The 23,934-nt window shown below is 38.9% G+C and overlaps 1 protein-coding gene across 1 annotated transcript in view; it reads right to left on the reverse strand.

The window, feature by feature from the left end:
* pitx2 (paired-like homeodomain 2) overlaps window positions 1–15,604 on the reverse strand; it is a 55,824-nt gene extending 40,220 nt beyond the window's left edge. Inside the window, exon 1 of the mRNA XM_015055582.1 lies at window positions 15,415–15,604. The gene's annotated coding sequence lies outside the window, so the exon portion shown is untranslated. The remainder of the gene's footprint in view (window positions 1–15,414) is intronic.
* Between the last annotated feature and the right edge of the window lie 8,330 nt (window positions 15,605–23,934).

Genomic DNA, 23,934 nt, shown 5'->3' on the forward strand with positions numbered 1-23,934 from the left:
TTGTCCAATGGGTGAAACATAATGTAACACCTGACCCTACCAGGGCCGCGTGTTTGAGCTGACTGCAGCGTTAAGCTAAACTTTTCAGACGCTCTGAGCTACTCCATGGTTTTCCCTCAGAAAGGTGCAACATGCCTCAATACTCTGGGCTATGCTCTTTAAATTAATCTATATAGGGAATCTCCCGAAGCGCTGTACAGAAGTGCTAATCATTTTCAGCACACACGGTCCAGCGTATAGTATGATCAAAGTTAAGCTCGACCATATCAGGAATGTGTTACCCTCTGGGATATTTTTAGGTTCTCCTTGCTAACTATCTGCCTTTTGGACTTGATTGGAGATTAGCACTGGTTTCATTCTGGCAATGAGTAAACATCCTTCTCCTTATTTCCAAGCCCTGAATCCCCCCCAGCCTAGTTAAGTGATCGGAGCACCTGCTATTTTTGGTCTGATTCGGGGAGGGTTTTTCTGAAGAGAGGAGGGCTTGTTTTACACCCTTATAAGAGCCTATAAATAATATCTCTGTGTCACAGGGCAGCAGGGGAGTCTGTGCTAAATACATAGGTGAAGATGTGTGTGTATGTGGCTGTGTGTGTGTGTGGATGTTTGTGTATATCTGTGAGGCAGCGAAGCTAAGACTGACTCAAGTGAGTGTTGAAATGTAACAGCATATATAGTTTCTGCCTGCGTCGTGTCAGTTTGGTGTTCAACGAGCTGATGTATAATTTTCCATGTCATTAACTCCAGTTCTTGGTTAATTACACCGAGAATCACGGATTAGATTGCAGATTCTTTCCTTTTACAGTGAGATGCATCTTTTACTTTTGAGAACTTCCTCACCTAAAGGATGTAAATGAAGGAATGTTAATCAGAGGAAGTTGGTGTATGGAAATGTTTACGATGCTATTTGTATTTTTGAGCAAATGCAAACCCTGATTCCCTCAGGGAAGGTCTGTTCTCAACGAGTCCTTCAAGCCACATGGCTATTTATGGGTTTTTTATTCCCTTAAACAAACACACAACAATTTTCTTGTTGCAATAGAATCAAAATATTCAAATGTCATTTGATTGTTTCAGTTGAAATATTGTGTTAAAGTGCCTACTTTCAGTCGGCTAAAAAAGAAAACGGTGATAACCATCATCGGCCTGACAGCTGCTCAGCCAGTGTGTGTAGGTTATGATTACATGCACTGATTTTTATCTCATAGACGAGTCGGCTTGGCCCCCAGAACCCGGCTCAGGCCCGCAAACAGCTGGACACTGGTTTTGGTTTCAACTCCAGTTTGGTTCATGCATCTAAAGTCTGCATTTGTCTGCCACCAGTGTTACGTATTATTTTTTAGGTTGTCCTCCACGTGGAATATAAGGGCTCAGCTTTCATACAGACTCACATATTACACAGACTACCTTTGAAGACACTTGGTCCTGAAAAGTATGTACATTTTAAGCAGGTATTCTAAAATACAGGCCACAAGCAAGGCAATTTCCTCAGATTTTTCTCTCATATGAGTTCTCCTCTTTTTCCCTTCAAACTGCCCCTTCCCCCTCTCATTTTCTTGCTCCTTACTTCAGCTTTCTCTGCTGCTCTTCGTTGTCCCTTCACGCCAGCTGTGGTCTGCACAAAAACTGATTTTCAGAGTGTTAACCACCATGTTCTTCCTGCCGACAGCAGGATTTCATTTGCAGACCACAGGGGGCCAATATCTAGGGTAATTCCCAGGGTTTAGTGCCACTGATCTCTTCCCAGCTCACCTTGGGGAGAAAAATTAAAGCAGCGATAAGGCCTTACCCTGCCCAGCGCCGTGTTCACCCTGTGCTGCCCACTGCCTCACTAATGACGGTTCACACATACAACACCTGATCACATATATTCTCTGTTTGCGCAAATCATTTATGGATAAAACCAAAGGAAATATATCATATATTTATATATACTTTCTACACCTGTACCTGTGATTTCTCTTTAACTCAGCCTAGATTAACCACATTTTCTATTACAATGTAATAATGAATTGAAAAAGTGTAAAATAATTAATTGTGAGTGTAAATGCATAATTGCTTATGAAAAGGAGTTAGAAATTAGAAATAACTTTTTGTTTTATCAATATAAATGTTATACTGTGTGACAGAAATGAAAATGAACAATAAAATAAAGAAAGAGCCATAAAAGCAACAAACACTGAAAGTTTGAACTATAAATAAAGCATAATTTACTTTTTTTTTTTATTTAAAGGCAATTTTTGGTGATAAAAACATCATTAGAGCCAGACTTATTTTAAATAGAGGAAAGAATTAACATATTTTGATGCCATAATCTGATTACACAGAGTCTTCATCTTAAAAAACAAAAACAAAACAGTTTTAGCTGGAATTTGTCAAACGTCTTGGTGACCAAATAAGGAATAAGGAAGTTAGGAGCACTTTAGATACAGATGTGTCTACAGTGTGACTGAAATGTGGGTGAAGATGTGAACACAAGAAGAAGACAGATTTTTCATTGATTACTAAAAATGTTTCTCTATTAGAAATATAATTTCCACCAAGATTAGGGATGTAAACTCTTGGTTTTCAGGAATTAAAAAATAAATAATTAATAATAATGAGAATTCAAATCTGCTTATGCAGGGAGTCAACAACTAAACCAGAATTACTGCTTTCTTTACATTTAGTGTGTTCTCTGTAAATAAAATAATAAAAACAACAAAAAAACTCCTGCTGCATACATCAGCTGGCTGATTGGATAGCAATAGTCCAACTTCCCTTGTCTCCACCATGTTTAGCATTAGCTTAAGTGACTTGGTAATCCTAAACATGGTGTTGCTGTGGGAAAGTTGACTTCAGCTGGGCAGAAGAAGTCCTGAAGAATGACATGCTGAGTCAGTGGGAAAATCAAGACTAGCATGACCATGGCTTACTTCTACATGGCTTACTTCTATGTAGTGCCTCGTGCTGAGACACATCACCACATAACAAGAGGAAGCTGGTATCAAACTTACAAGTTCCAATTCTAAGTCAACTATACATCTGGGCCACAGTCAGCCCAGCTAAGCTGATGAGCTCATAAAGTTCTCCTTAGGGTGCCGGTTTGTTAGCTCTTCAAGCTGCAGCTATCAGATAACAGTTCCTTTGAGTTCCTCCTTTTCTCCAGACAGAATAGCCACACTTTTCATCACTCTTTAGCTTTGGGTCAGCATTATGTTGTGTATTGATTTCAGAATTTAACTGGAGTCTTGTGTTTTTTCTTTTAATGCTTTTCTACATTTGTCCTGATTTCCTTCATGCAAATCAAAATAATTATTGTGAATTCCAAGCATAAAATCAATGGTTTTAAATGACTAAATAGTTTAATTCTTCATTAAAAGATGTAAATATCAGTTTTGTAGAGGAAACACAGTCAGTTTTGTTTATGATTCAGTCAACTTTCATGGAAATTTGCTAAATGTCACAAAATGTCATTCTCTGTAAGCACTGATTCTAAATTAAATTTTGAAGTTGTTGAAACTAGAGAAATGGAAACATTCACAAATGAAATATCAAAAGCCTGAGTCAGAGTTTTGATTTCATCAAGCTGGTAGATGTTTCTTTCCTACTAGGAATACAGCGAGCATGGGAGGGGCAAACCGAGGAGGAAATTAAAACGAAACACGAGAGCCTCTTCTTCAGGTTTTACAGTTGGATGTCTATTCAAGGACCGTTCCTGTCATTGCTTTGGTAGCATGCCTCAGCTGTGTGTAATGGGAACAATTAAAAGCCTTTTTAGCCACGTGCTCAGGCTCAAACACAGGAAGTAGAAAATAAATAGGTAGTAAAAACACACGTTGTATTCCCTCTTTTATCAGCTGGTGGAGACATCTGCTGTATTTTTTATGTATTTATTTATTTACATCGATATGAGATGGAGATGTGACAGAAATCTTCTGATACCAGATTCCTTTAAAATAACGCTGTTCAAACACACACAGAAAGCCACACACAGCAGTTGGGAGTGGTGGGTCCTGCAACACAAGCTATCTCTGCACTTCAGGGGGGAGGTTTGGGGTGGTTTGTGGATTTAAGTGAAACCAAATGAGCCGATGTCTCCCTGATTAAATGCCGAAGTTATTCTATCTTTAAAAACACATTGCATCACACAACTCTTCCCCCCGCTTCTCATACATGACATGACTGTTGGTTTGACAGTTTTTCATACCGAGCACATCGCAATGTGTTTCTAATCGACAGGAGATGTGAAGCCCGTGATGCCGCCCTTTGAAATGATGCACTAGGAGGAAAACATAAACAAATGTTTGCCACCAAGCACGTTCAAACTCCCCCTCCTCCCGTTGCTGCTCGCCCACCCCAGCTCTGCAGAAAGCCACAGCCGCACATGTGACACATTACCAGAGAGGCAGAAGACATGTTTTTGGAATTAAACTATTATGAGCCCTCCAAACAAGATAAATTTTCTAATTGGCTCCTTTCACAACATTTAGATATTGTGTGTGTGTTTTTTTTCCTAGGAGGTGTGTGGTACTGGTTTGCTGGGTGTGAAGTAAAGAAGAAGAGGTAAAGTTTATTTGGAGGAAGCTAATGGAGAATGACGGCAGGACAGAACCACACTGGGAGCAGCAGAGTGGCTCGCCGACATACGAAGCAAAACAAACAGTCTGACTTCTAAGCCTTGGCAGGCCCCGCTGACGGCTCTCTCGGTTTCTCAGCTTTCCACTCAGATGTCTTTCAAGTCTTTAATTCTGTTTTTTTACATGCATTATTTCTTTCTGCACTCTGTCGTTTTTTGTGTGCATGATTCAGTATTCAGGACTGTTTCAGTATTTTCCAGAGGAATGGGGAAAAAAGCAAAACAGATGAAGAGTCGAGTAAATTAGAGAACCCTGCAGACGCTGTTTTCACTCAGAGGCATTTGATAAGATGTACATTAACGTCGACACTGCTGCTGTAACTGTACACACACCCGACGCGAAATGATACCATCAAAATGGCCAATTCCTGTTGAACCCAAAATAGCTTCGCACCACACTTTAACAGCTCCTCACTTTCGCTGTCAAGTTGAGCAAACACAGACGTCACAGCTATCAGACGAGTCATCCTGCTCCATCTCCCCTGGCCACTTCTGACTTTCTGTTGCTTCTGCCGCCGCTGGGAAACCCAATCTATTGTTTGATGTGCGCAGACAGATTGTCTTCCAGATCGCCAAATACTTTGTGCAAACAACCCCCGTTTTACCCTTCTAAAATCTGTGACTTAATAAAGATGAAAATGCGAGGTGTCCATTTCCCCTCTGGCTGGGGCCGTGGAATGAAAACCACATGCGTAAATACAGCCCGGTGTGCGGCGTTAAGTGCGCACATGAGAGAAGAAACAGTAATCAGATTGGTTTCCTGTGACAAACAATAACATTTATTTTAAAGCAGCAGCATTTTTCTCAGGCAGAGGCAGTAGCTCTGGTGATAATCAGAGCCAGACTTGGCTCCAGAACAGACGGATGTTGCTACCTAGCTGATCTTGGCAAGTTGGAGGTGAAATTAGCACTGCTGTAAAACTCAGGGATACTTCTGTTAAAGAACAGCTTTTGTTTGGAATGGGATTCACCAGCGGTGATCTTAGATAATTACTTTAAATGCAGCACCCAGTTATTGTATTAGCTACATTTTCACAGGTATTTTTCTCCCTTTCAGGCACTAAATCTCATGAAACCCACAAACACTGACTGAAAGCATTTCTTCAAACCAGGTAACAAAATTCCTTCTGAAAGTATCTAAGCAGTAATCTGGGAGTAAAGTCTCCATTCCCAGTCTCTACGATTTTGATGGGAACCATCAGAGAACAAAACAGTTTCAGTCGTGCCACACATGCTTAATTAGGTTTAGACCTGAACTTTGACTGGGCCATCCTAAAATATGAATATACGTGAACTATCTGGTTATTTATCTGGCTGCATGTTTAGGGTGGCTGTCCTGCTGCGAGGTGAACCTCCACCCCAGCCATCCATCTTCCCATCAACAGCTTCCCTGCTGAAAACATAATTTTCCCAATGCATGATGCTGTCACTTTTTTTTCACAAGAGCACCTTTTTCCAGCTTTCTGATCGTTTGTAGAGGTGATATACTCTTCCATGCACTGATTAAGTGATTACTGAGGTGTCAGAGTAAAGAATGGTGAGTAGGTTTACTGACGTACACAATTTAAACACAATAGTTTTTTCCAGCTTTCAATCGGATTGTTTCTTGAAGCAGAAATTAACCCCCAGTGGGCCGAGAGAAGCAGCTTTGCAGATGTTGTGTGTTTGATTTACAGGCGAACCAGAAACACGAGAACACAAAGGTTCTGACCAAAACATTTCCACATAAAAGAAAGAAAAAAAATCCATTAAAATTTGTAATGCATTAAAATCTATGTGGTTAATTAATCAAGATTAATTAACTAAAAAAAGAATAAAATATTTTGCAGTTGCAACACTACAAAAAGTGAAAAGGTGTGAAGGCTGTGACTGCTACCTCAGGTTATCTTCAGTGTTTCATGTATTTGAGCTGAACTGTGCTCAAGTGGAGGTCTGTGGGAGCTCCCAGCATGCTCGCGATCTTCCAACAGAAGAACGTGCCGGTGATGATGGATCACACGGTTTGCAGTGAGGAGTGTCTGCTCTCCTCATCTTGAAGTCTTCTGACCTGAGAGTTCTCTCCGTCCCCCGCTGGGGTGACCTCTGTGAAACAAATTTCCCCTTCTACTGTGTCTGTGCTGGCTGTGAACGACGCGACTACAGGATCCATCTGCCTCTTGTTTCTCTCACAAAGTGAATGCACACAGCTGATGTGTTAATGGACAGAATCTGTTGCAGAAACATGCCGTGCATCGCTGGTCATAAAAAGGAAACTTCTTTCATGGCTCGTTGCACTGAGGGGAACCAGAACGCTCAGTTTATCTCTCCTATTATGCCTTGGGTAATGTTGCTTGGCAGAGGAGGGAAACTCAGATATTTCTGTGGTGTTTATTTATACGAGGCACTTGTGGGTATTTTCCTTACAGATGACTTCAGAACTTCGTAAATGTGCAATATACATTTTTAGTTTTGCTTCTGTGGCTCGCTGATTTAACATAGAACCACATGGCAATACAATGTTGACTTCTGTAAATACCAAAGTCACTACACAGCTGTTGTGGCAAAACCTCCTGCAGCCTTCAAAACAGACCTTTGTTCAAAGGCCAACATTCAGGAAAGTGCATTTGGAAGTAACACTTTCAGCCAGAAATGAGATCTGATGCATTTTGTTTTATTAGACTTTTACAATTTAAACCTTGTTTCATGGTCGACAGAAACCTCGTCTTAAAAGTTGATGTTCACAAGTTATTTTGATACTCTCACACGCTGCTCATAAGTGGGTGAGGATCACCCTGCAGAGGCAGTTAGTGGTGAACGGAGTGCAAGCGAATTGTGGCAAGAGTGGAGAACCTCTCATGGCAACAGTCAGTGCCAGTTGTTTGATATTTCAGCTTGGCATATGCTTTGGCATGACGGGTGCCTTGCTGAGCCCATAATGAATCATGCATGACCACAACACTTAAATATAGAAGTGTAGACAGCAAAACTCCTGCTATTCTAGGAGAAGCTGTCTTGTAGCAGCTTTGGATGCACACAAATGGATTTTTAAAGAGTTTTTATGTAAGAATTCAGACTCTATATTCTCCCTCTAATTTAGCAGAAGGCTGAAGTGGCACAAATTTGGCATAATTGTGAAATGGAAGGAAATTGATACAATATTTTTATTTTTTACATCTAAAAAAATCTAAAAAGTGTTATCCTTTCCCTTTTAGTAAATACAGTCCATTGCAACCAAATGCATTCAGAAGTCACCATAATCAATAAAAAGATGGACCACAGCAGAAACATCAGAGAGGAAATTTAAAGCACAGTTGGGCTGTAAAACAATATCTGAACTTTTGAGCATTTCCCAAAGATCAATCTGGTCAATCCATCATCTGAACATGAAGAGAGGCTGGCTCACCAACAGACCTACCAAGACATCATGGACCACATTCATCAGAGAAGCAGCCAAGAGGACCATGTTAACTCTGGAGAGGCTCCAGAGATCCACAACTCAGGTGGGAGAAGCTGTTAACGGGTAAAACTATTGCTGGGTTTCAGTCACGTGACCCGGATGACGTGCGAAATTCAGATGGAGGGCCAGAAGGGGATTTTTCCAGTTCAAAACAAAGCAAAGTTGATCATGAGTATGCTAATGCCCTAAATAGGCTGGAACAGCCCAGGTATCTCGAAAAAATATATTTAGGATATGATCCGTATTATCTCAGTAAAAAAAGACTTCTCTTATAATCCTGAGGATTTACCCGGTGTCGAGGCGATCCGCATAACTATAACTACCTGGAGTCGATGAGCCAGAAGAAAGCTTTCAAAAGCCTGGAGAATTCAATCATTTAGCTTCAAGTTGGGTCAATAGGATCAAAAGAAGCATTAGATGGCTGTCGACTTGTTTCTGCCAGGTCAGTAGTGAATTGTGCTATTTTAAGTCATTTTATGATAACGATGCTATCGCTAACAATGAACTAATCTATGTTATTTTATGAGCTTGAATCTCCTGGTAAATAATTTATTTAGTTTCTGTAAACCCAAATTCATGCTGGAGTTGTAGTTAATGTTGACGCTGGATTCAGGTCCAGTGTTCCCCCAATTCAGGTCCAATGTTCCCCCAATTCAGGTCCAATGTTCCCCCAATTCAGGTCCAATGTTCCCCCGTGTTCGTTTCTGTTCGTGGCCAGACACGAAGCATGTGGGGGAACAGTAACAGCTCACTGTGACTGTATGTCTGGATAGGTTATATTTAATTTATTTAGCTTTTTAATTTTTTAGCATTAAAGTCCCACTGAATAAACATATTTTCTGTTCGCGACTCGGCACTGAGCTAGCTGCTAACAACATTAGCATTCTGAGGACAGCCAGGCTAGGGCATAAAAATAATATATCTTACCTTACATACGATTTGAAAAATAATTTATCATATCAGAGATACAAATGTGCATTTATGTTTTTGGGTGGGGGAAAATTGAACAAGATAATCAAATAATTATTGTTCAACTTCAAATAAGTACGGTTTCTGTTAACATGTGTCCTCTAACTTTCCATTTGTTTACCATTCAGTGCAAGACAGGTAACTAGTGATAAATCATAATTTGAAGGTTTTGCTGTTACTGTTATAACACAGGCTCTGGTGAATGAACGGGAATAATGGTCTAATGCAGAACCACAACAAGGAGTGTTTTGATTTCTTTGTAGCAATGCCAGATGAAGATCACAACCTCAAGGTAAGCTACATTTATTTTGATTTTAAACAACCCAGTCATTTAATACAGGGCTCAGATTGAGACATTCAGATGATCATTATTATGAAGCAACCACATGAACAGATTACGATGAGCCATTACTAACTACAGTGGCTGACGACCTTTTGTAACTATTACTTATATTGTTACTGTGTTTGGAACCCGTTGATAGCTGGTTGCAGTGTTTTTGTTTGTTTTATCAAAACAAGCAAATACACATTTCTGTATTTTATGTATATTTATAAATATATACATCTTATTGGTCTGATGTTATATTTTAATTTTAAATGTCAAGAGGAAAATCATCATAATTAATAGGAATAAAGACTGGAAAACGCAACTCTGTATGATTAACTTTATGTTTTGTTTCTTAGTAATAATGTTTCTGAAATAAATTGGCTTTTTAATAATATTCAACTTTATTGAATATGTCTCTATTTTAGATAAAATGTGAAAAATGAATAAAACAAGTTAATGTGTGAGCTGTGAGCCCAGTAACACGAATAACAATTTTATTTTATAGAGATGTGAAAATTGTGCATTCTTTGGGTTTGTGTTTTGAAGTTTTAAATAAAAATACACAAGTATGATTTATACTGAACTTTTAGTATTGAGGTGTTTCTGCTGGAATAAGTTGCTGTCTATCTTGGATAGCACACTCTTTTTCTAAATAGCATTTGAAAAGCAATTTAATTGCAAGATTTTCCTTTTTGCCTGATCCAGTGATTCTCTAAGGACTTGACCATTTTCCTTAGACTTTTTGTCAACAAAATACTCTGTATTTCGCCATTAAAAGGCAATCCAATGGCAAATGTTCCAGCCTTGAACCCACGGAGTGAAATATTGAGAAGGGAAGGAGGATTGGAAACAGCTTGGAGGTTAAATTGAATTAGATCTTTAGAGATGACACCCTCTCCCAGCAAGAAATGCAAAACATGTGAATGTGAAGCACATAATTTTTTTTCTTCTTTCTCTTCATGTATGCTGAGTCTTTTTAGTGTACTGTAAGATGTGTCAGACATATAACTCATGTGAGTGAGGATGAGAAACAGCCGTCGGCAGCTCCTTTAGATAGAAAAAACCTCCGGGTGTAGAGTGAGTTGTACAGCTGTCCTTAAACTGTGTGTCAGCTTTTAATTTGGTTGGACTAATTACCTCCTGCATTGCTGCTGCTTTCATCAACAAAACACATAAAAGATGTACTAGATTTGGTCATAACTTAGCAACTAATGATGTTGACCACAATTCCTCTGAGTTTATGACAAAATACTCAAAAAAATCTGCTTAGAGTTTAAGTTACCGCCACGTAATCTGCATTTCTGTACAGATTTCTCACTGAAATCTGTACAGTGCAGATATAACTTGAAACTGCACTGAAAAGTGCTGTAATTTCCAATCTATAAAATGACTTGGAAGTATGGCAATCATTTTTTCCATGCAACAGCATTTCAGATTAAAATAATAATCAAGCATCAAATCTGAAAGTCAAATTAAGTGGTGTTTTCTCGACACCCAGCTTGTAGACGGTGTTATCATGTTTCACATCAGGCACAAACTGCTCCGTCACTGTTTTCATAGACACACTATCTCAACCGCTGCTCAGTTTTACCCTCCGCGAGAAAGTTTGGTGGAGTTCCCCGTAGCAGGATTTGAAGTTGATATGCCAGAATCACAGAAGGCAGTAATGTTGGAAGGAGTCGGCGCCCCTGGCTCCTGGCGGGATGGTGTTGGTTTGATGACTGATCAGAAGATAAGCTTTCAAAAAGTTCATTTTGTTGAGAGCATGCAGACTCAAATCATGACAGAGGGCTCAAGTAACAAAAATCTGCTTTATTGTAGATCAAAATACCATTTATGATCTAAAAATCTTTGCAGATGTATATGTAGAAACATATGATTATTTTAGGTGTTTAAATATATGTTACTATTTTTCTGTAAAATATTTTATGTATAACTGTAATTGACAGCTTAACTCGGGAGCTGGAGGAACAACTGTAGCTCTTTGGCTTCTTCATTTTGTCTGAATTCTTTATTTCCTGAAACAAAACAAATCTGATGAGTGTGGCTTGCATTTTTATTTATGTTTTTGTTTTTCTCTGCAAAATAAACTAAGCTCTATCACATTAAGTGGGGAGCTTTTGTAAGTATAACTTTAAGGTTTCGTAATTAGATTTAAGTCTGGACTTTGACTAGACCTTTCTGACCCCTTAAAAATCATTGCTATAAACCATTCTATTTAGGTATGTACAGGCGGAGTGGTGAACCTCCACCCAGTCTCCAATCAGTGGCATCTTCCATTCTACCATCAGCTCTAACCATATAAATCATGTTTGTTTGAAGTAAAACAAACACAACAGGACACAGTGATGTCACACCTTTCCTTAACAATGTTTCCTTCTGCTCACAGCACAACAACAACATTGGCGGAAAAACAAACAAAAAAAAACCTGCTGCACCTCTTCAGATTATTCGACGTGTTAAAGCAAAACCTGAACTGTTGTGGAACATTCATGAAGCATCACATGATCATATGTGTATCACTGTATGAGAATTGTCTTCTGAAACAAACCCTCTGGATCGGACCAGGGAGAACAAATGGTGGATATAAGAAAGATACACTGCCTCCTATGGGCCTGGCATGCACACTACATTGTTTCCGTTGCTGTTGGTGTTTTCATCGGCATGCAGAACGTTTTTATTCTACTGCTGTGTAAATGCTACTTTTTGGAAACATTGTTGTGTAATCAGAACCTTGAGTGAGCTACACACAGCCGGGCCCCGGCTACAAATCAATGCCTAAAGGAAACTGTTTGCACTGGATGCTATTTAGATTAAAGTTGGCTCAATAATTTACACTTTTTACATTTGTGAAAAAATCCAAGAAGTATGAATATTTTTACAAGGCACTGTATCAAGGCATTACAAACCATAAATGAATAATTTGGGGTGTTTATCATTTTCTGCAGTGTTTATTTAAGTTTGTCCCCATCGCTTTTTGTCTTGAACGCCTGTTACAGTAACAGGCGCAATTAATTAATCAATTAATTAATTGCTTATTGCCAATTAATTAATTGATCTCATTGAACTGATGATTTATTAACTGGTTTGAATTGAAAAAAAAAAAAAAAGTAGGATTTGGTTTTTCTCTCCAGTTTGTAACACAAGGTAAAAATGAAACGTGGTTTGCACGTCGTCTCTAACTGTCCATTTGTCCAATCTGTGTCTGGAACCTGGTCAGGATGGGAGGATGGGATGGGGGCTGGACGGTGGGGAAATTTTACAACACATACAAGGCACATGCTGTACAGTGATGATGGGTTTGAAACAAGGTTATCCATCACCGGTCCGCCTCAGTCCAAGGGCCCCCGGCCAATACCACATCCATTATCAGGTTGAGGGAATACAACCGGGAAAATAAAGGGGTGGGTGGTAGTGGGTTTGGGATGGGGGTGGAGTGTCCACATGAGACTGCATTAAAATCATAAGGACAAATGTGAGAGGCTTACTGAGCTACACATCATATTTTTAATAGAATGCAAACACTGAAGTGTCTTCTTGTGGAGGAAAAACAGTGTACGAAAACACAGATTAAAGATTTAACCAGATGAATAATACTAGAACTGTGTCATTAAAACATTTCGGGTTTTGGACTAAACTGTGCAGGTGAAGTATTTAGAGCTATGGAAATGCATGCCAAGCAGCAGAAACTCCAGCATAATAAAAACTCTTTTTCTCTGCAACACGAAGAGAGGAAAAATCCCACCGCGAGTCGGCCAAAAACGCTTTTTTATATCGTAAATGAAGGAGAAGACTGTGGCTTTTAAAGCAAACCGTTCTGATAGTTAACACAGAACCACTTTAAAGGCCAGCTGCAGGAGTGACGTGAATAATAGCGTTTAATTTGTCTAATCTTAGCAGGAGCCGTGGGTGGCTGAGGTTGGGGGGTATGAGGGGCTGAGGGGTTCCTGGTACCCTTATGGCACATGAAGAGATCTGCTTCCACCACAACAGGGTGTAAATGCCCCAAATTATCATTCAGCTTTGTTGCTGCTGCTGGTTTATGTTGTGTGTGTGTGTGTGTGTGTGTAAGCTGATAACACGTGTGTTCACATGATGCACGCTTGGATTCCTGTGGAAAACTTAAGGACTGGCATGTGCCAAGAAGTTGATTGAGGAGATGATTTTGGCGGCTGTAATTTACCCAAGCGCTGAAAAATGTCAGTAAATAAATAATTCAAGGAACTTCACTGATGCAGCCTGGAAAGTATTTACAAGGGCAAGCTCCCCTGAACTCATCCGCCGCGCCAGAGAAACTCTCGTGGCTACATTATTAGGCTCCATGTATGGTAAGCCTTCTTAAAAAATGTCAATAAAATTGTCTCCTTTTGGAAGCGTTTTGGAGCGTGGCATCGCTGCTCCAGAGCGGTTTAAAAATCCAAAATAATGCAGACATCAACAGTTTCATGAGTAATCATCAACCAAGGCTTGTGGTTCATACTCGGCTATATTTCCTGTCTTCTCTCGGTCGTACATGAGGCCTCTGGGTCCCAGACAAAAGACTCCAAAATAAAAACAAAAAAATATCAAAGTTACACTGAAGTCACGGTGAAATAAAATCATTTTAAACTGCCTTTTTTATGTAGTTATTAGAATATTAACATGTTGTGATTAAGCTTGGCATCACTCTTGTATTGTTACATTAACAAGAAGAACGAACAACCAACCCTCCACCAATCAGCAATCTCTCATATTATCAGCTAAAAAATAAAGACAGAAACAGATAAAAAAAAGAAAATAATGGAGAAAAACGAGAAGTTAGGAATAAAAAATTTAAAGAAAAGGAAATGTGGACAAAATAAATAATTTTCTGTATTTTACTTTAGGTGAGATCAGCATTATTTGTCTCTTGTGATAGCTGGGTTTAGCTTTTTGGAAAATAATAAAATATTTTATAATGAAAAACCAAAAAAGGAGACAAATTTTAAAATTACTATAAAATAGATGAGAAATGAAAAAAAATGTTTTTAATAATATTTTTATTGATAAAATAAAAACTAAAGAGGAAAATAAGTAGATCCTAAGAATCTTAATACCCGATAGATAGATAGATAGATAGATAGATAGATAGATAGATAGATAGATAGATAGATAGATAGATAGATAGATAGATTCTTCCTAATTCAGTTCAAAACTACTTTATTGAAAGTGTTTTTGAAATACTAAATATAATTTTGTGTTAAATTCACTCATATTTTCTGGTAGTTTCAAATTCGTCCCCTTTTATTTTTTTATGGTTAAACTCTCAGGCTCCTCATGCGATTCTCCATGCATCTCCTCTCTGTCCAGGTTTGTGTTGGAACAGGAGAGACGTTGTTCTAGTTGGCAGCTCTGTAGCTCCATACTGTTGTTCTAATCCCTCAGTGCACATCATAATTACGTGACAGAGCTAATATGTCCCGCTCTGAAATGTAAACTTGTGTCATCAAATACATGGATAAGATTTCAGATCGGCTTCAAGTAAAAAGAGAGAAATGTCTTTCAAGTGTTAAATGATAAACATGAATGTTTCCTTCAGCTCCAACTAAAATAAATCCCGGTCCGCTGTTTTCAGGGGGAGAAGCCACATACTTTGTCTGTGTGTAGATCTCACCTAAATTAAATCATGTGGTCACCAAAAGAGCCCCCCACCCCCAGTACCCCACCCCTCATCTCTCATTGACCTTCTAGGCGCTCATTGTCCAAAAGTGAGACTTGATTACAGGCCTAAGCCCTTCGAAGGTTCGCCTCAGTGGCCACAGCTGATCTTTTATACTAATTTCGGATTAATGCGGGGTCTGCAACACTGCGTAAACACAGCCACTGAGAAGGCCCCTGCCACACAGAGCTAAACATTAATCCTCCTTAATGCTGAGAGTCAACTTCCAGTCCTTATCAGAATTTGTCTTAATCTCTGCCTAGGCTGTACAAAACTCCACTGCTCAATAAGTAAAATGTACACCACCAAACAACAAATGAGGCGAGGAACTGTGCTGGAATTCACAAAGCAGCACATAGAAGGAGGAAAAGAGAAGCCCAGCTTACCTTAGCGACGTTTAATTAACTGCTTTCCAGATTCTAATGGCAGAAAAAGGAAGACAGCGATTACTTCATGTTTTCTCAGAATTTAATTTCAAGCTCTGCTGCAGCAGTTTTTAGTTGATCCTTCCTCGATTTCAGCCACAAGCTTGCTTCCCTGCTCTCCCACTCTCGTTCGTATTTTTGTCTCTCATGCCGTTTTGGATCCACTGATGTGTGGGTTCTGACCATGTGGGTCCGGGTAGTCCCTGTCTAGTCGAGCGCCCGTCTGTAGAATGAGGCTGCTTGTCTGTAATTTTCTGAATGTGAGATATGTGATGTATTATTTCAGCAAATATCTGGGCTTGGTTCAGGCGCGTTTTGAAATCTGGGATTTATGACTGGATCTTTTTTTTTTTGTATCATAACCTCCGTTATACACACAGATTAGTGGCACAACACTTAACATTTTTCCCTTTCTTTCTTTTTTCCTTTTGCTTTTTAATACATCAGGGACAACAAACTCAGAATTTGAGCATTTTTTGTGGTTTCACAATCCTCTAACCATAACCAAAGTCTGTTTTTGCTTCATATCAAATGTTATGCTTCAGAAATAAAAAAAGAAAATGCATGTAACAGAGTGTAATGTCGTGACTGCTAAACACAGTTTAGCTGAATTTGCAAAGCGAAATAAAGCCTATTTTAAAATATTGGCGTTTTTTTTTTTTCTAGCCTGCTGATCCTTTAGAAAACGAGAAACCAGAAGGAACAAGTCGACTAATCTCTGAGCCGGTCGGCCCAACCAACGCCACAGAACGACATGTGGACTGTGGAGGAGTTGTGTGTTCGCGGACCTGACCTTGTTCATGTTAAGCTGGCAAATGTAAATACAGTCTGCTGGGGAATAGGAGGCCGGGTGATCAGGAAGTTAGAAAGTAAATGCCAAAGTGAAGCGTAAGCTTTAATAAAACAGAGAGGCATGGGAGGCAGATGTCGGTCGTTACACACATTTACACCGCCATGCAGAAGCTTTTATACTCCTTTACATTATGTGCATGTTGTTGTGTCACGGCAACAAACTTATTGTGATTTTGTGTGATACACCAAAACAAAACAGATGATAATTAGAAAAGTGAAAGGAAAAAAATTACAAATAAAATTAAATAAAGAGTGAAAAACGTAACTACTTAGCCCCCATTTTTTCGATTTCCTTTAATAAAAATAATGTTCAAAGTTCCTCAGATGAGGAGAGCAATAAACAGAGAAGACCATGGTTACTCAAGAGGAGGACCTATGGACATGACAACTATTAGTTGAGCAATCTACAAAACCTGATTTTTGTTTTTGGGAAAAGTGTTAAGAAGAAGAACATTGTCTAACAAACAACAAGGAGTCCCATTTGTCTCAAACCTCCAGTCGGTTGTGGCAGATGGGCATTTGAACTGAGCCCGGTTCTGGTTCTGCTGGAGGTTTCTTCCTGTTACAGAGGAGTTTTTCCTCTCCACTGTTGCTGCGTGCATGCTCAGTTTGAGACATTGCTGTAAAGTCAGTGATTCGTTGCAAGCAATTGTCAACTGTTCCTACATTCAGGAGTGATGAAGGTCAATAACTTGAGGCAATCTGCTGGGTTTCATAAATACAAACTTTTTAAATTACTTAATGCAGTGTTTGATAACCAGGATTAATTTGAATGTATGTGTGATTGAACTAAAATTATTTTTTACATTTTTTGTAAAGTGCCTCAAGATGACATTTGTTGTGAGTTGGCAAAATATAAATAAATTGAATTAAATTAAGTTTTTGGTCTACATGTAAAATGCTGTGCATGACACAACTCCTACCATGAAGCATGGTGGTGTGAGCATCATGCTGCAGGGACAGGGAGGCTAATCACAGGAACTATTTTTAAAATACAGAAAATCCTGTAATCTTTTCAAAAGCTGCAGAAGACTTGAGTCCAAGGCTGAGTTTCACCTTCCACCAGGATAAGAACATCCAGAAATACAGTGGAGAGATTTAGATCAAAGCATTTTCATGTAAAAATGTCCTAATCAAAGTCCAGACATAAATCCAAATGAGAATCTATGGCAGGACTTGACAGTTGATGCTTACAGATACTTTTTGTCCAATCTGACTAAGCTTGAGCTTTTTAAAATTCATCAAAGTTTAAAGTTGGAATCTGAGACAATGAGTGTGAATACTTTCGTAAGCTACTGTACCTAGGAGGGTACTACGACTTTACCAGACCCGTTTAACTGATTTTTCCTGTCTACGCACCGCCTCCAAGCTGAGATTCTGTTGACTTTTCTGCGCCTCTTTTCGGCCACACGCTGCTCTGCAAAACAAAATTATCCCACGCTGAGGTTTTGGGCCAGAGCTTTTAATTTAACGGTTGCATTTGGCACGAATCCCCATCACTCTGAAAATTCATCACTGTAAATTTTCTGTTTTCCTCCACATGAAGATTCATCTTGCTGCCCTGTAATTAGGCTGGTGAGGAGATCAATGAACTATGAGGCTTTCTCTCCAAACTCGGGTCAATAACTTTAGTATTCTTTAGCGGGGTTCTGCACTGCCTCTAGTCTCTCTACATTATTCAATATCTTCTGAGGTTAGCACTAGTCTTTTATGAGCTGTGAACTGACCACAAATGTACGAACTAGTCTGTCCCAAAGCACATCCCTTACCCCTCTTCCCGTTCGCTCTCAGCCAGTCTTCTTTAGGTCTATGGGAAAGGGCAAAAAAAGATGGAACAGCTTTAAAACAGAAAAATCCTTTAATGCAATTCCTGCGTTATCTAAAACACCTACATATCTGTCTCCAGTCTGCGGCCTTTGAAAGGATATTTGGGGCCTGGGATTGAGGGGGAAAATCTCCCTTCAGAAGCAGGACTAGGGATGAGTTATAGGCATCTAAGAGGCTGGAAATCTCTGGGGCCTGACCATGGCTTTAGCATATAGCTCCAACCATGGCCGGAGTCTGGAGGCAAGCAACCCCCAGTGGTCTTTCTTCAAACTAGAAACATAGAAAAGCATGAGAAGTTAGCGCTGATATTTGGAATTAAGCTGGATCAGGTTTTAGTTTCATACTTCTTGTTTTTGTTCTCAGTTGTTCTGCTGTAAGTTTGCAAAATTATAATTGAACTTTTTTTTTCCTGTTTGCTTGCAGTTCTTTACAAAAATATAAATTCCAACTCAACTTTTTGCATTTTGTAAGATTATAATTAATACCAGTAATCTACATATTTTGGAGGGGGGTTGGATTATGTCACAGACAAACACAAAAGTAGTGAATAATTATGAAGTAGTGAGAATAAGGATACAATATATTTTACAAAACATTTATTTGAAATATTTGAAGTTCATCTGATAACTCTCAAAGTTCAATAACCAATCAGTTGTCCTGCTGGAATATAAGTATGAACCAAGAGCTCTGTGGTGCCTCTGGAGCTCAGGTGGTAGGATCAGTTTACGGGACAATTAGTGAACAAAAGCTATTTGTAAAAAGAAAATAAATAAAAATCATAGTTGAAAGAAAGTCATAAGAAGTTACATAAGGTCACCACTAACATTTCAATAAAGAGGCTTTGCTCAGATGAGACCAAAAATATAACTTTTAGCATAAATGCTGACTAACTCAGCACATCAACTATGAGGAACATGGTAATGGCAGTATCATGCTGTGGGGATGCTTTTCTTCAAAAGGGACAGAGAGTTGATGGGAAAATGGGCAGAAAAATCCAGGATTATCTTGGAAGAAAACCTGCAGAACATCCAGCAAGAGACAAAATGGACGGTTTAGATTGAAGAAAATTAATTTTAGAATGGTCTAGTCAAAGTCCAGACCAGAAAAGGTGGAAATGAATATTTACAAACTTTTTTTGTTCAGTTTGACTGAACTTGAACTGTTTTGTAAAGAAAAATATCAGTATCTAGATTTAGAAGACCAGCAGCTGTAACTGCAGTAAATTAAGATTCAACAATTATTGACTCATCAAGGGTGGAAACAAAAGCATGCCACACTTGTCAGATTTGTATTTAAAATAAAATTCTAGTAAAATTCTGTTTTCCTTCTACTACACCATTATGCTCCACATTGTGCTCGTCTATCACAGGAGTCTGCAACTTTTACAATCCAACGAGTCATTTTCACCCTCAGACAGGTGAAATAAAACTCATTTAGCCGCAAATGTTAAGCAAGAATAGATAAATACTACAAGGATGTTTATCACTGTCTTATTTCTGATTTTAATTTTAAGTTTGGAAAAAAAAAAAAAGGTGAAAAAGTGTAAAAAAAAAAAAAAAAGTGACGTGCGGTGAGGTTCATTGCTGGTGAGGCAATGACTTATGACTTAGACACCATGCATGTTATTGGACGTACGGAAATTTCGCGCAGGCATAAAACGCTGGGGGGCAAAAAGACTAATCATTTACATGCCATCCATAGCCGCGTTAACTCAGTGAAACTTAGAAATGTAGGTAATGATTTTGTGCTATGATCCACAGCAAAGTGATCTGTATTCGTCAAGTTACGCAGACTCATTGCCATAGCAACTGACAACAATGCCACTTCATGTTTTAGGATTTAACACCAAAAAAAACATTCAAGAAATTTGCACACAGAACAGAACATTCAGTCTGTTGTTGTAGTATGTTTTAGGCCTAATAAATAAATAATTGGTGTGGTAGATTAGCTACCGCTTCTACTTTACTGAATTATTTAGACATACAAACTGTAGCCCAAAAAACGCACATTTAATTAAAAAAAACATCTTAATGCTGTCTTACCTTTATCTATCAATGAAATCCATGCACCGCTAATTCTGCACAAAAATATCCGTTCATCCAAAGCCCAGTCTATCCTCAGCATGTCTTTTCTACTCCGTTTGAGAATCGTCAAACTCTCGAAGCTAAACTTTCAGCTCCGGTGTTGGTCTTCCTTTAGTTATTATCTCCTGCTTCAAATGAAAATCCACTTTAGAAAACTGTTTAAGTGTAGAAATGCAGTCTTTCATGTTTACGTCGGAAGAGAGGAGAAAACAAATATATCGTTGTACTTTACTTATTTACTGTGTGGCTAGCTCCATGGCTAGCTCACTGTGTCTTACTCTGCAGTTGTGCAGTCACAATGTCTGGGATAATGAGCGCCCCCTGCCATGAGGCAAGAGAACTGCCTGCCTCCCCTGGAGTCTGTTTTCTGCCGTTTCTGATCGCTCTTCTGCACACAAAACACGATACACACACAGTTGGTGACAAAAAAACACTGTACATTATATACATAAGCTAAATTATGGAAAATCAGTCCATATATTAAATGTTTTTTTAGCCATTTTATTACCGGCGTACAGACAGGAGGACCTGCTCTCATAGAATGGCAGCCAGTGCAGTTAGCGAGAGGTTGATCCATCCCAGGTGAGGCTCAGCTTCCTGCTGCCTCACCTGCTTCGCTTCTGAGCATTTGAATGGGAAAATCAGAATCAGAATTGGTTAAGCTAAGTAAAAAATAGATACTTTATAGTACAAACCACAGGGTGAAAATAGCAATATAAATGGTTTTATTATTATATATTATTTTTCCATGATGACAGGTGAGGCTGTCATCATGGAGGTGAGGGTCTGCCTCACCTGCCTCCCCTGACCGCATGTCACTGAAATTCAATGCAATTCTTCCATTAGAAAAACAGGATTTAATACTGAATCCTGCATTTGTTATTATATCCATAATTTAATAACAAATTAGTTGGCTCTCTATCATTTTTAGTCAGAGGTATTAAGAATCATTGTTAAAGGTCCAAAGAACCAGTTGTAGCTCCTGATCCTCAGGTTGCAGACGCTCATCTATCACATAAAAAACAGAACAAAATGCAGTAAATTTTATGGTTGTAAGATGACAAAATGTGAAAAACTTCCATGGATAGGAATAGTTCTGCAAGGCGGAAAACTTTATCAAGATGGGCTCCCATCCTCGTTTTAACTTCAGACTATAAAACCGGGGATGTTCTGCGTTGCCCAGTGATCTGCTCCAGCACACAGCTCTGGTCAGAGCCAGTAAATTTTCTCGCAGGGGGATAAAGTTCACAAAGATAAAATCAAACAGATGTCAGACTGAGGGTGATGTCCTTGTGACCTATAAAAGTGCTCCCATCAAAGGGCTGAATCATTTGTTTTGAATTATTACACTGTTATCAAAAGGGACGGCAGCAGCCTGTTTGAGAAGGAATCTGATCTGTTTGTGTAAAAACACGGGCGGGGGATCTGCAGCTCAGAGGAACCCTGGGAAAAGAGTGATGGCTGACAGGCCGAGGCAGCTGCCTGCCATGGCTTTGACTGACAGCCATCAGCTATCTTTGGACTTTGTTTGCTTTTGTTCGGAGGAGTCAAGTGCTGCATGTCTGGCACCTTGCTCTGCATGCACAGTTTCTCATAAACCTCACCTGAACAGACAGTTTAAACAAACATGTTGTCACTTATATTGATCTATTTATGGTATTTAAGACCTGCAGGCCGGCCTGTTTCCTCTCTTGCAAATCCCTTTAAGTTTCTTCTAATGAAATTTGCGATAAGATCAAAAGAAAACCAAGATTTTTCACAGATAAGTTTATTAAATGTTTCTACTGACCATTATTTGGCTCACACAGGACTTATTTAGTCTTACACTGGAGAAAGATTAGAGCCTTCGAGGTCAAATGTTCATTGAAAGTTCATGTTCTGCTGAAATTTCTGAGTTATCTTGAAAATCTTGTTTGAACCGATGTGATGGGTTAAGATCAAGACAATAAAGGAGATGCTTTTTAAGAAAGACACTGTAGCAGAAGCGATAAATATAAAACATCTGAAAGCACACCAACATGTGTGCAAAGAATTTGCCATAAACCAGTGAAGTGTTTTTTTTATTATTAGAACTCAAGAGTGAACTTTGAATGCTTTATAGATGTGACATACATGAGCTACAACATCAACAACATGATGCCTAATGTTACATAAAATCAATGTGCTAGTCTTCACAAAAAAACAAACATTACTGTTTTCGACAAATTTTAAGATATTTCTTAATGTTTTTTAACAACTAGACTCACATATTTCTAGTATTTTCTAAAGATTTTTTAAGGCTGAGCAGGAGTCAGACTGAGCTGTGAGACTCACAGGAAGGAGAAAACCGCCTTGTTGTTTCCCTGGCTCTTTGTTTCGGACGGCTGCCCTTCTGGAAGATGAACCTTAACCCATCAACTCTCAGCCCAAACATGATGCTGCCACCACCATGCTCCACCATGCTTATGGTGTGTTCAGGTTGATGTGCAGTTTTATTCTTCTTCTACATTAAACTAGCATACTGGCCAAATAATTAAAACGTGATGTTTCTCACAATGAGACCACATGTATGGAGGGTGTAGCTATGAGTTTATACTTAAAATAAATTCTATGCAGTGTGCTTATTAATTCTGAAAATAATTAGACTGCTGTGAATTTATATCTAGGGAATCATTGTAGAAGGAATTTTTTCCACTTGTTTCTCTGAATAATATCTTAGAAAATAAGATGACTAAAAGTTATAAAGAAAATTAAGATGAAGGTCACCAGTAGATGTATTAAATGGTAACACATTCATTGTCTGCTTCACTAAACTTGCCATGAAAGTTTCTTGGGGGAAAAAATGTGAATCTGAATAGGAACGATCAATGTTTTCCTTCAGTAATTAAAGGTTATAAAAAAGTTCACATGTGAACAGGACTCCCCTCTGCAGACTTTATATGCCACATTGACATTTACCAAAGATCCGTGACTCTCCTCTGCACAACGAGCCGTCAACAGCTGCAAACCTCCTCATCTGCCGGAGGCGACACAGACTCTAATGAATTGCTGAGGTTTGCTCCTGGAACTCCTCCACCGCCGCTCCAGTTATTGATACAGTTGGATGGCTCTATTTTCTGCAGGGGTGAACGACGAGTGTGGCACGTTTACACACTGTATTTCCCCGTGTTTACCCTGAGGAAGGGAGCCTGATGGAATTCGTATTGACTCTCCAAATGTTTAACGAGCGAACAGCAACAGCAGCTGGTCGCCCGGTGCTGATGACATGACACGAGACACACGTGTGAGTCTCTACACGGAAACAACCCAACTGCCTGAGCTCAGGGGACATTCAGGGAACACTCAAAAACAAAAAAAAAACTTTTTCCCTTCTACTTTTGTGTTCATCGGTGTTGAACTTCAAATCAGGACAACAAACTGTCAATTCAGCTTCATTTAATGTGTATTTAGCCATTACTATTTGATTTATCATTGATATTTATGAGTTAAGATAAATGATGTTGTACAATTATAAACTTAATTTACCAAAATAAATTTCTAATCACAAAATAACAGAATAATGAGAAAGAGAATTGCTTAGATTTTGGGTTTTACGTTTCTTCAAATTCAAAAGTCATAAAGTTAAATTCACCTTTATTTTCTTGATGTTTGAAGTCAAATCACACCAAACTGCTCTTGTTTTTGGTCAGTTATAACTTATTCATAAATGTCTTAAAAGTCCAAAGCTTACATAAGCTCC

The sequence above is a fragment of the Poecilia latipinna genome, unplaced genomic scaffold, assembly GCF_001443285.1.
Source record: "Poecilia latipinna isolate Pla-1442-1.1 unplaced genomic scaffold, P_latipinna-1.0 Scaffold1323, whole genome shotgun sequence".
In the NCBI taxonomy this organism is placed as follows: domain Eukaryota; kingdom Metazoa; phylum Chordata; class Actinopteri; order Cyprinodontiformes; family Poeciliidae; genus Poecilia; species Poecilia latipinna.